The sequence below is a fragment of the Schistocerca americana genome, chromosome 1 (assembly GCF_021461395.2).
Source record: "Schistocerca americana isolate TAMUIC-IGC-003095 chromosome 1, iqSchAmer2.1, whole genome shotgun sequence".
In the NCBI taxonomy this organism is placed as follows: Eukaryota; Metazoa; Arthropoda; class Insecta; order Orthoptera; family Acrididae; genus Schistocerca; species Schistocerca americana.
This window is the reverse complement of record NC_060119.1, coordinates 261,900,764-261,911,680: the sequence shown is the minus strand read 5'-3', so window position 1 is coordinate 261,911,680 and position 10,917 is coordinate 261,900,764. Positions and strand designations below refer to the sequence as shown.

General features: G+C 37.5%; 2 long non-coding RNA genes across 2 annotated transcripts; both read right to left on the bottom strand.

The window, feature by feature from the left end:
* Positions 1-558: 558 nt before the first annotated feature.
* Positions 559-3,666, bottom strand: LOC124570582. The gene is made up of 2 exons (XR_006971732.1): positions 3,481-3,666; positions 559-1,347 (listed from the first exon to the last, which is right to left on the bottom strand). It is a non-coding gene; the product is annotated as an uncharacterized LOC124570582 (long non-coding RNA).
* Positions 3,667-7,002: 3,336 nt separating this feature from the next.
* LOC124570804 lies at positions 7,003-10,110 on the bottom strand. The gene is made up of 2 exons (XR_006971734.1): positions 9,925-10,110; positions 7,003-7,792 (listed from the first exon to the last, which is right to left on the bottom strand). It is a non-coding gene; the product is annotated as an uncharacterized LOC124570804 (long non-coding RNA).
* Positions 10,111-10,917: the final 807 nt, after the last annotated feature.

The window sequence follows — 10,917 nt, the reverse complement described above, 5'->3', positions numbered from 1 at the left end:
TAAGAACTCTTGGGGCTCATTCTCACTTTACTTAAACCTATGCCTTCTTCCAATCTCTCTTTTAAACATTGTACCCACATTGCCTTTATCAACACATCATCACTCACTCTACTCTTGGATATACTACCTTCAGTCAGACTTCCCTCTTTTCACAGGGCACCTACGATTAACTCGCAAACAATTATTATAAATCATCCACACTTCTGCTCAACTCAGGTCTCCTCCTACTCTGCCATACATAGGGCATCAACTGCACCTATACCTACTATTTCATTTACATTCATATCTCCAACATGCTACCAGCTCACACAAGGGACATCCAAGCAATAAGAATTGCCTGGGCAATGGGAATCTCCACCTCATACCCTATAAACTCCATTCTCACAAAATACTCTCTTTTCAGTGTTTTCAGCTCATACACATCACCTACAATCCAAATATTTTGAGAATAAACCTATAAACCCTTATCAACTATCCTAATGTTTAGAGGATCAATCTACAGGGGGAACAAAATTTCTTTCATAACAATCAAACCAACATCCATTTTTTCTCTTTTTCACTTTCTATACTCGCTTTCAATTCCCTCATCCTCGCTACCTCATCCAAAGTGAATTAATATTTGATTGGTCTTCTATTCGTACATCTCTCTGCCAATTTCTAAGGATATTTTACTCTCTGGGACAATACATATTCCCTCTATGGATTATCATTTCGTCAAGTCACACACACTACTAGATCACTGTATCACTAACTGTCCAAACTCAAATCTTGTAGGCAGGACGTACAAAGGCAACATTAGTTAACAAACCATTCACCACCAAAATTAGCAATTCGACTTCACTTCATCACACCTCTTCACTACCACATCTTATTCCTAATTTTTTTACATTTTCTCTGGGGATTTGTTTTATTTCCTCATCTAAACATTAACCTCTACACTGACACAACCTTTTTTTTTCTTCTCTGCACCATTCTTCAACCTCGTATTATATCACCTTTACAAAATTTAACATCAACTTCACCATACTCAGGTTTTTAACTCTACTTCAAACCATACACCATCGGTTACTCCATTCTTTCGAAAACCAGAACATCATTACTTCATTACTTTCATCATTTATAATTACCACATTACTCCAATTTCATAAACCTCCACATCACGCACATACCAACTACTTCATACACACTCTCTCACACGTTACATGTCTCCACTATACCATTTCCTCTCGTATTCGAAATATTAAGGGACTGTACTTCCTACACCTTTCTACCTCCAATACACATCTCAAAGGGTAAATACTTTTACACTAAGCCACAACAAACAAAATAACCAGACACATTATAAACCTTCTTTACAATCTTATCAATACCCAAAGGGTCGCCCAAGTGTCTCTTTAATTACTAGTCTTCACTGTATTTCACTTCACAATAGCTAATAACCGCTCCACAAGTGGACTCTTTATATCTTCTATAAATTTTAATACTAACACAATCACACTCCACAAAGCGACTCTCAATTACCAACATCAAGTTTCACCTTCATCATCTACATTTTTAACATTTCCTGTTCTCAACATCAGTACAACTCATTTGCCAAATAGGGGTACCAATAAAACTTCTTATCCCGTCACACATCAATAAATCCTCACTATCATTATTCTCCACTACATATAACTGAAATAATTAATTCTATAGCTTGGGAAAGGGCCAGTCCTCACACACAAATGCCTCTATCCTAAATCTCACCTCACATCAGGTATCTACATCATTTCGACACACATCGTAAATTAACATAATTTCTATAATGTTGGATTTACGTGGGAGCTTCTCGTTCCAAACAACAATCAGCATGTATACCTCAATGGGAAGGGCCATCAATTACACTTTCTGTACGCCTTACATATACTGCAATTTTCACTACAACAACACTTTCCTTTTCTCTCTGCATCTGCAATAGTGTCTGCAAACACCTTCTACTCTCTTCCTAATTTAAACAGTCACGGGTCTTACTCTCATCACCCGGCTCATACAAAACACCAAAAACTCAATAATGCAACTCTCATGATCAAATTTCATAACAGGTCTCAAACATTACCAACTTGCTAGTCATTGTTTCTTGCATCTATACACTCCAACCACACCTTTGTTCATTCACCTCTAAGAACTCTTGGGGCTCATTCTCACTTTACTTAAACCTATGCCTTCTTCCAATCTCTCTTTTAAACATTGTACCCACATTGCCTTTATCAACACATCATCACTCACTCTACTCTTGGATATACTACCTTCAGTCCGACTTCCCTCTTTTCACAGGGCACCTACGATTAACTCGCAAACAATAATTATAAATCATCCACATTTCTGCACAACTCAGGTCTCCTCCTACTCTGCCATACATAGGGCATCAACTGCACCTATACCTACTTTTTCATTTACATTCATATCTCCAACATGCTACCAGCTCACACAAGGGACATCCAAGGAATAAGAACTGCCTGGGCAATGGGAATCTCCACCACATACCCTATAAAATCCATTCTCACAAAATACTCTCTTTTCAGTGTTTTCAGCTCATACACATCACCTACAATTCAAATATTTTGAGAATAAACCTATAAACCCTTATCAACTATAATAATTTTTAGAGGATCAATCTACAGGGGGAACAAAATTTCTTTCATAACAATCAAACCAACATCCATTTTTTCTCTTTTTCACTTTCTATACTCGCTTTCAATTCCCTCATCCTCGCTACCTCATCCAAAGTGAATTATTATTTGATTGGTCATCTATTCGTACATGTCTCTACCAATTTCTAAAAATATTTTACTCCCTGGGACAATACATATTCACCTCTATGGATTATCATTTCGTCAAGTCACACACACTACTAGATCACCGTATCACTAACTGTCCAAACTCAAATCTTGTAGGCAGGACATACAGGGGCAACACTAGTTCACAAACCATTCACCACCAAACTCAGCAATTCGACTTCACTTCTTCACACCTCTTCACTACCACACCTCATTCCTAACTTTTTTACATTTTCTCTGGGGTACTGCTTTATTTCCTCATCTAAACATTAATCTCTACACTGACACAGCCTTTTTTTTTCTTCTCTGCACCATTCTTCAACCTCATATTATACCACCTTTACAAAATTTAACATCAACTTCACCATACTCAGGTTTTTAAATCTACTTCAAACCATACACCATCGGTTATTCCATTCTTTCGAAAACCAGAACATCACTACTTCATTACCTTCATCATTTCTAATTACCACGTTACTTCAACTTCATAAACCTCCACATCACGCACATACCAACTACTTCATACACACTCTCTCACACGTTACATGTCTCCACTATACCATTTCCTCTCTTATTCGAAATATTAAGGGACTGCACTTCCTACAGCTTTCTACCTTCAACACACTAAGCCACAACAAACAAAATAACCAGACACAATATAAACCTTCTTTACAATCTTATCAATAACCAAGGGTCACTCAAGTGTCTCTTTAATTACTAGTGTTCACTGTATTTCACTTCACAATAGCTAATAACCGCTCCACAAGTGGACTCTTTATAACTTCTATAAATTTTAATACTAACACAATCACACTCCACAAAGCGACTCTCCATTACCAACATCAAGTTTCACCTTCATCATCTACATTTTTAACATTTCCTGTTCTCAACATCAGTACAACTCATTTGCCAAATAGGGGCACCAATAAAACTTCTTATCCCGTCACACATAAATAATTCCTCACTATCATTATTCTCCACCACACATAACTGAAATAATTAATTCTATAGCTTGGGAGAGGGCCACGTCCTCACACACACACGCCTCCATCCTAAATTTCACCTCACATCAGGTATCTACATCATTTCGACACACGTCGTAAATTAACATAATTTCTATAATGTTGGATATATGTGGGAGCTTTTCGCTCCAAACAACAATCAGCATGTATACCTCAATTGGAAGGGCCATCAATTACACTTTCTGCACACCTTACATATACTGCAACTTTCACTGCAACAACACTTTCCTTTTCTCTCTGCATCTGCAATAGTGTCTGCAAGCACCTTCTACTCTCTTCCTAATTTAAACAGTCACGGGTCTTACTCTCATCACCTGGCTCATACAAAACTCCAAAAACTCAATATTGCAACTGTCATGATCAAATTTCATAACAGGTCTCAAACATTACCAACTTGCTAGTCGTTGTTTCTTACATCTAAACACTCCAACCACACCTATGTTCATTCACCTCTAAGAACTCTTGGGGCTCACTCTCACTTTGCTTAAACCTATGCCTTCTTCCAATCTCTCTTTTAAACATTGTACCCACATTGTCTTTATCAACACATCATCACTCACTCTACTCTTGGATATACTACCTTCAGTCAGACTTCCCTCTTTTCACAGGGCACCTACGATTAACTCGCAAACAATTATTATAAATCATCCACATTTCTGCTCAACTCAGGTCTCCTCCTACTCTGCCATACATTGCGTCTCAACTGCACCAATACCTACTGTTTCATTTACATTCATATCTCCAACATGCTACCAGCTCACACAAGGGACATCCAAGGATTAAGAAGTGCCTGGGCAATGGGAATCTCCACCTCATACCCTATAAACTCCATTCTCACAAAATACTCACTTTTCAGTGTTTTCAGCTCATACACATCACCTACATTCCAAATATTTTGAGAACAAACCTATAAACCCTTATCAACTATCCTAATTTTAAGGGATCAATCTACTGGGGGAACAAAATTTCTTTCATAACAATCAAACCAACATCCATTTTTTCTCTATTTTAATTTCTATACTCGCTTTCAATTCCCTCATTCTCGCTACCTCGTCCAAAGTGAATTATTATTTGATTGGTCTTCTATTCGTACATCTCTCTACCAATTTCTAAGGATATTTTACTCTCTGGGACAATACATATTCCCTCTATGGATTATCATTTCGTCAAGTCACACACACTACTAGATCACCGTATCACTAACTGTCGAAACTCAAATCTTGTAGGCAGCACGTACAAAGGCAACATTAGTTCGCAAACCATTCACCACCAAACTCAGCAATTCGACTTCACTTCATCGCACCTCTTCACTGCCACATCTCATTCCTAATTTTTTTACATTTTCTCTGGGGATCTGTGTTATTTCCTCATCTAAACGTTAACCTCTACACTGACACAACATTTTTTATTCTTCTCTGCACCATTCTTCAACCTCATATTATACCACCTTTACAAAATTTAACATCAACTTCACCATACTCAGGTTTTTAAATCTACTTCAAACCATACACCATCGGTTATTCCATTCTTTCGAAATCCAGAACATCACTACTTCATTACCTTCATCATTTCTAATTACCACTTACTCCAACTTCATAAACCTCCACATCACGCACATACCAACTACGTCATACACACTCTCTCACACGTTACATGTCTCCACTATATCATTTCCTCTCGTATTCGAAATATTAAAGGACTGTTCTTCCTACACTTTTCTACCTAAATAACACATCTCAAAGGGTAAATACTTTTACACTAAGCCACAACAAACAAAATAACCAGACACATTATAAACCTTCTTTACAATCTTATCAATAACCAACGGTCACTCAAGTGGCTCTTTAATTACTAGTGTTCACTGTATTTCACTTCACAATAGCTAATAACCGCTCCACAAGTGGACTCTATATAACTTCTATAAATTTTAATACTAACACAATCACACTCCACAAAGCGACTCTCCATTAACAACATCAAGTTTCACCTTCATCATCTACATTTTTAACATTTCCTGTTCTCAACATCAGTACAACTCATTTGCCAAATAGGGGCACCAATAAAACTTCTTATCCCGTCACACATAAATAAATCCTCACTATCATTAATCTCCACCACATATAACTGAAATAATTAATTCTATAGCTTGGGAAAGGGCCAGTCCTCACACACAAATGCCTCTATCCTAAATTTCACCTCGCATCAGGTATCTACATCATTTCGACACACATTGTAAATTAACATAATTTCTATAATGTTGGATTTACGTGGGAGCTTCTCGTTCCAAACAACAATCAGCATGTATACCTCAATGGGAAGGGCCATCAATACACTTTCTGTACACCTTACATATACTGCAACTTTCACTACAACAACGCTTTCCTTTTCTCTCTGCATCTGCAATAGTGTCTGCAAACACCTTCTACTCTCTTCCCAATTTAAACAGTCACGGGTCTCACTCTCATCACCTGGCTCATACAAACCTCCAAAAACTCAATATTGCAACTCTCATGATCACATTTCATAACAGGTCTCAAACATTACCAACTTGCTAGTCGTTGTTTCTTACATCTATACACTCCAACCACACCTATGTTCATTCACCTCTAAGGACTTTTGGGACTCACTCTCACTTTGCTTAAACCTATGCCTTCTTCCAATCTCTCCTTTAAACATTGTACCCACATTGCCTTTATCAACACATCATCACTCACTCTACTCTTGGATATACTACCTTCAGTCAGACTTCCCTCTTTCCACAGGGCACCTACGATTAACTCGCAAACAATTATTATAAATCATCCACATTTCTGCTCAACTGAGGTCCCCTCGTTCTCTGCCATACATAGGGTGTCAACTGCATCTATACCTACTTTTTCATTTACATTCATATCTCCAACATGCTACCAGCTCACACAAGGGACATCCAAGGAATATGAATTGCCTGGGCAATGGGAATCTCCACCTCATACCCTATAAACTCCATTCTCACAAAATACTCTCTTTTCAGTGTTTTCAGCTCATACACATCACCTACATTCCAAATATTTTGAGAATAAACCTATAAACCCTTATCAACTATCCTAATTTTAAGGGATCAATCTACTGGGGGAACAAAATTTCTTTCATAACAATCAAACCAACATCCATTTTTTCTCTATTTTACTTTCTATACTCGCTTTCAATTCCCTCATTCTCGCTACCTCGTCCAAAGTGAATTAATATTTGATTGGTCTTCTATTCGTACATCTCTGTACCAATTTCTAAGGATATTTTACTCTCTGGGACAATACATATTCCCTCTATGGATTATCATTTCGTCAAGTCACACACACTACTAGATCACCATATCACTAACTGTCCAAACTCAAATCTTGTAGGCAGGACGTACAAAGGCAACATTAGTTCACAAACCATTCACCACCACACTCAGCAATTCGACTTCACTTCATCACACCTCTTCACTACCACATCTCATTCCTAACTTTTTTACATTTTCTCTGGGGTACTGTTTTATTTCCTCATCTAAACATTAATCTCTACACTGACACAGCCTTTATTTTTTCTTCTCTGCACCATTCTTCAACCTCATATTATACCACCTTTACAAAATTTAACATCAACTTCACCATACTCAGGTTTTTAAATCTACTTCAAACCATACACCATCGGTTATTCCATTCTTTCGAAAACCAGAACATCACTAATTCATTACCTTCATCATTTCTAATTACCACGTTACTCCAACTTCATAAACCTCCACATCACGCACATACCAACTACGTCATACACACTCTCTCACACGTTACATGTCTCCACTATATCATTTCCTCTCGTATTCGAAATATTAAGGGACTGTTCTTCCTACACCTTTCTACCTCCATAACACATCTCAAAGGGTAAATACTTTTACACTAAGCCACAACAAACAAAATAACCAGACACATTATAAACCTTCTTTACAATCTTATCAATAACCAACGGTCACTCAAGTGGCTCTTTAATTACTAGTGTTCACTGTATTTCACTTCACAATAGCTAATAACCGCTCCACAAGTGGACTCTTTATAACTTCTATAAATTTTAATACTAACACAATCACACTCCACAAAGCGACTCTCCATTAACAACATCAAGTTTCACCTTCATCATCTACATTTTTAACATTTCCTGTTCTCAACATCAGTACAACTCATTTGCCAAATAGGGGTACCAATAAAACTTCTTATCCCGTCACACATAAATAAATCCTCACTATCATTAATCTCCACCACATATAACTGAAATAATTAATTCTGTAGCTTGGGAAAGGGCCAGTCCTCACAGACAAATGCCTCTATCCTAAATTTCACCTCACATCAGGTATCTACATCATCTCGACACACATCGTAAATTAACATAATTTCTATAATGTTGGATTTACGTAGGAGCTTCTCATTCCAAACAACAATCAGCATGTATACCTCAATGGGAAGGGCCATCAATTACACTTTCTGTATACCTTTTATATACTGCAACTTTCACTACAACAGCACTTTCCTTTTCTCTCTGCATCTGCAATAGTGTCTGCAAACACCTTCTACTTTCTTCCTAATTTAAACAGTCACGGGTCTTACTCTCATCACCTGGCTCATACAAAACTCCAAAAACTCAATATTGCAACTCTCATGATCACATTTCATAACAGGTCTCAAACATTACCAACTTGCTAGTCGTTGTTTCTTACATCTATACACTCCAACCACACCTATGTTCATTCACCCCTAAGAACTTTTGGGACTCACTCTCACTTTGCTTAAACCTATGCCTTCTTCCAATCTCTCTTTTAAACATTGTACCCACATTGCCTTTATCAACACATCATCACTCACTCTACTCTTGGATATACTACCTTCAGTCAGACTTCCCTCTTTTCACAGGGCACCTACGATTAACTCGCAAACAATTATTATAAATCATCCACATTTCTGCTCAACTCAGGTCTCCTGCTACTCTGCTATACATAGGGTGTCAACTGCACCTATACCTACTTTTTCATTTACATTCATATCTCCAACATGCTACCAGCTCACACAAGGGACATCCAAGGAATATGAATTGCCTGGGCAATGGGAATCTCCACCTCATACCCTATAAACTCCATTCTCACAAAATACTCTCTTTTCAGTGTTTTCAGCTCATACACATCACCTACATTCCAAATATTTTGAGAATAAACCTATAAACCCTTATCAACTATCCTAATTTTTAGGGGATCAGTCTACAGGGGGAACAAAATTTCTTTCATAACAATCAAACCAACATCCATTTTTTCTCTTTTTTACTTTCTATACTCGCTTTCAATTCCCTCATCCTCGCTACCTCATCCAAAGTGAATTATTATTTGATTGGTCATCTATTCGTACATGTCTCTACCAATTTCTAAAAATATTTTACTCTCTGGGACAATACATATTCACCTCTATGGATTATCATTTCGTCAAGTCACACACACTACTAGATCACCGTATCACTAACTGTCCAAACTCAAATCTTGTAGGCAGGACATACAGGGGCAACACTAGTTCACAAACCATTCACCACCAAACTCAGCAATTCGACTTCACTTCTTCACACCTCTTCACTACCACATCTCATTCCTAACTTTTTTACATTTTCTCTGGGGTACTGCTTTATTTCCTCATCTAAACATTAATCTCTACACTGACACAGCCTTTTTTTTTCTTCTCTGCACCATTCTTCAACCTCATATTATACCACCTTTACAAAATTTAACATCAACTTCACCATACTCAGGTTTTTAAATCTACTTCAAACCATACACCATCGGTTATTCCATTCTTTCGAAAACCAGAACATCACTACTTCATTACCTTCATCATTTCTAATTACCACGTTACTCCAACTTCATAAACCTCCACATCACGCACATACCAACTACTTCATACACACTCTCTCACACGTTACATGTCTCCACTATACCATTTCCTCTCTTATTCGAAATATTAAGGGACTGCACTTCCTACAGCTTTCTACCTCCAACACACTAAGCCACAACAAACAAAATAACCAGACACAATATAAACCTTCTTTACAATCTTATCAATAACCAAGGGTCACTCAAGTGTCTCTTTAATTACTAGTGTTCACTGTATTTCACTTCACAATAGCTAATAACCGCTCCACAAGTGGACTCTTTATAACTTCTATAAATTTTAATACTAACACAATCACACTCCACAAAGCGACTCTCCATTACCAACATCAAGTTTCACCTTCATCATCTACATTTTTAACATTTCCTGTTCTCAACATCAGTACAACTCATTTGCCAAATAGGGGCACCAATAAAACTTCTTATCCCGTCACACATAAATAATTCCTCACTATCATTATTCTCCACCACACATAACTGAAATAATTAATTCTATAGCTTGGGAGAGGGCCACGTCCTCACACACACACGCCTCCATCCTAAATTTCACCTCACATCAGGTATCTACATCATTTCGACACACGTCGTAAATTAACATAATTTCTATAATGTTGGATATATGTGGGAGCTTTTCGCTCCAAACAACAATCAGCATGTATACCTCAATTGGAAGGGCCATCAATTACACTTTCTGCACACCTTACATATACTGCAACTTTCACTGCAACAACACTTTCCTTTTCTCTCTGCATCTGCAATAGTGTCTGCAAGCACCTTCTACTCTCTTCCTAATTTAAACAGTCACGGGTCTTACTCTCATCACCTGGCTCATACAAAACTCCAAAAACTCAATATTGCAACTGTCATGATCAAATTTCATAACAGGTCTCAAACATTACCAACTTGCTAGTCGTTGTTTCTTACATCTAAACACTCCAACCACACCTATGTTCATTCACCTCTAAGAACTCTTGGGGCTCACTCTCACTTTGCTTAAACCTATGCCTTCTTCCAATCTCTCTTTTAAACATTGTACCCACATTGTCTTTATCAACACATCATCACTCACTCTACTCTTGGATATACTACCTTCAGTCAGACTTCCCTCTTTTCACAGGGCACCTACGATTAACTCGCAAACAAT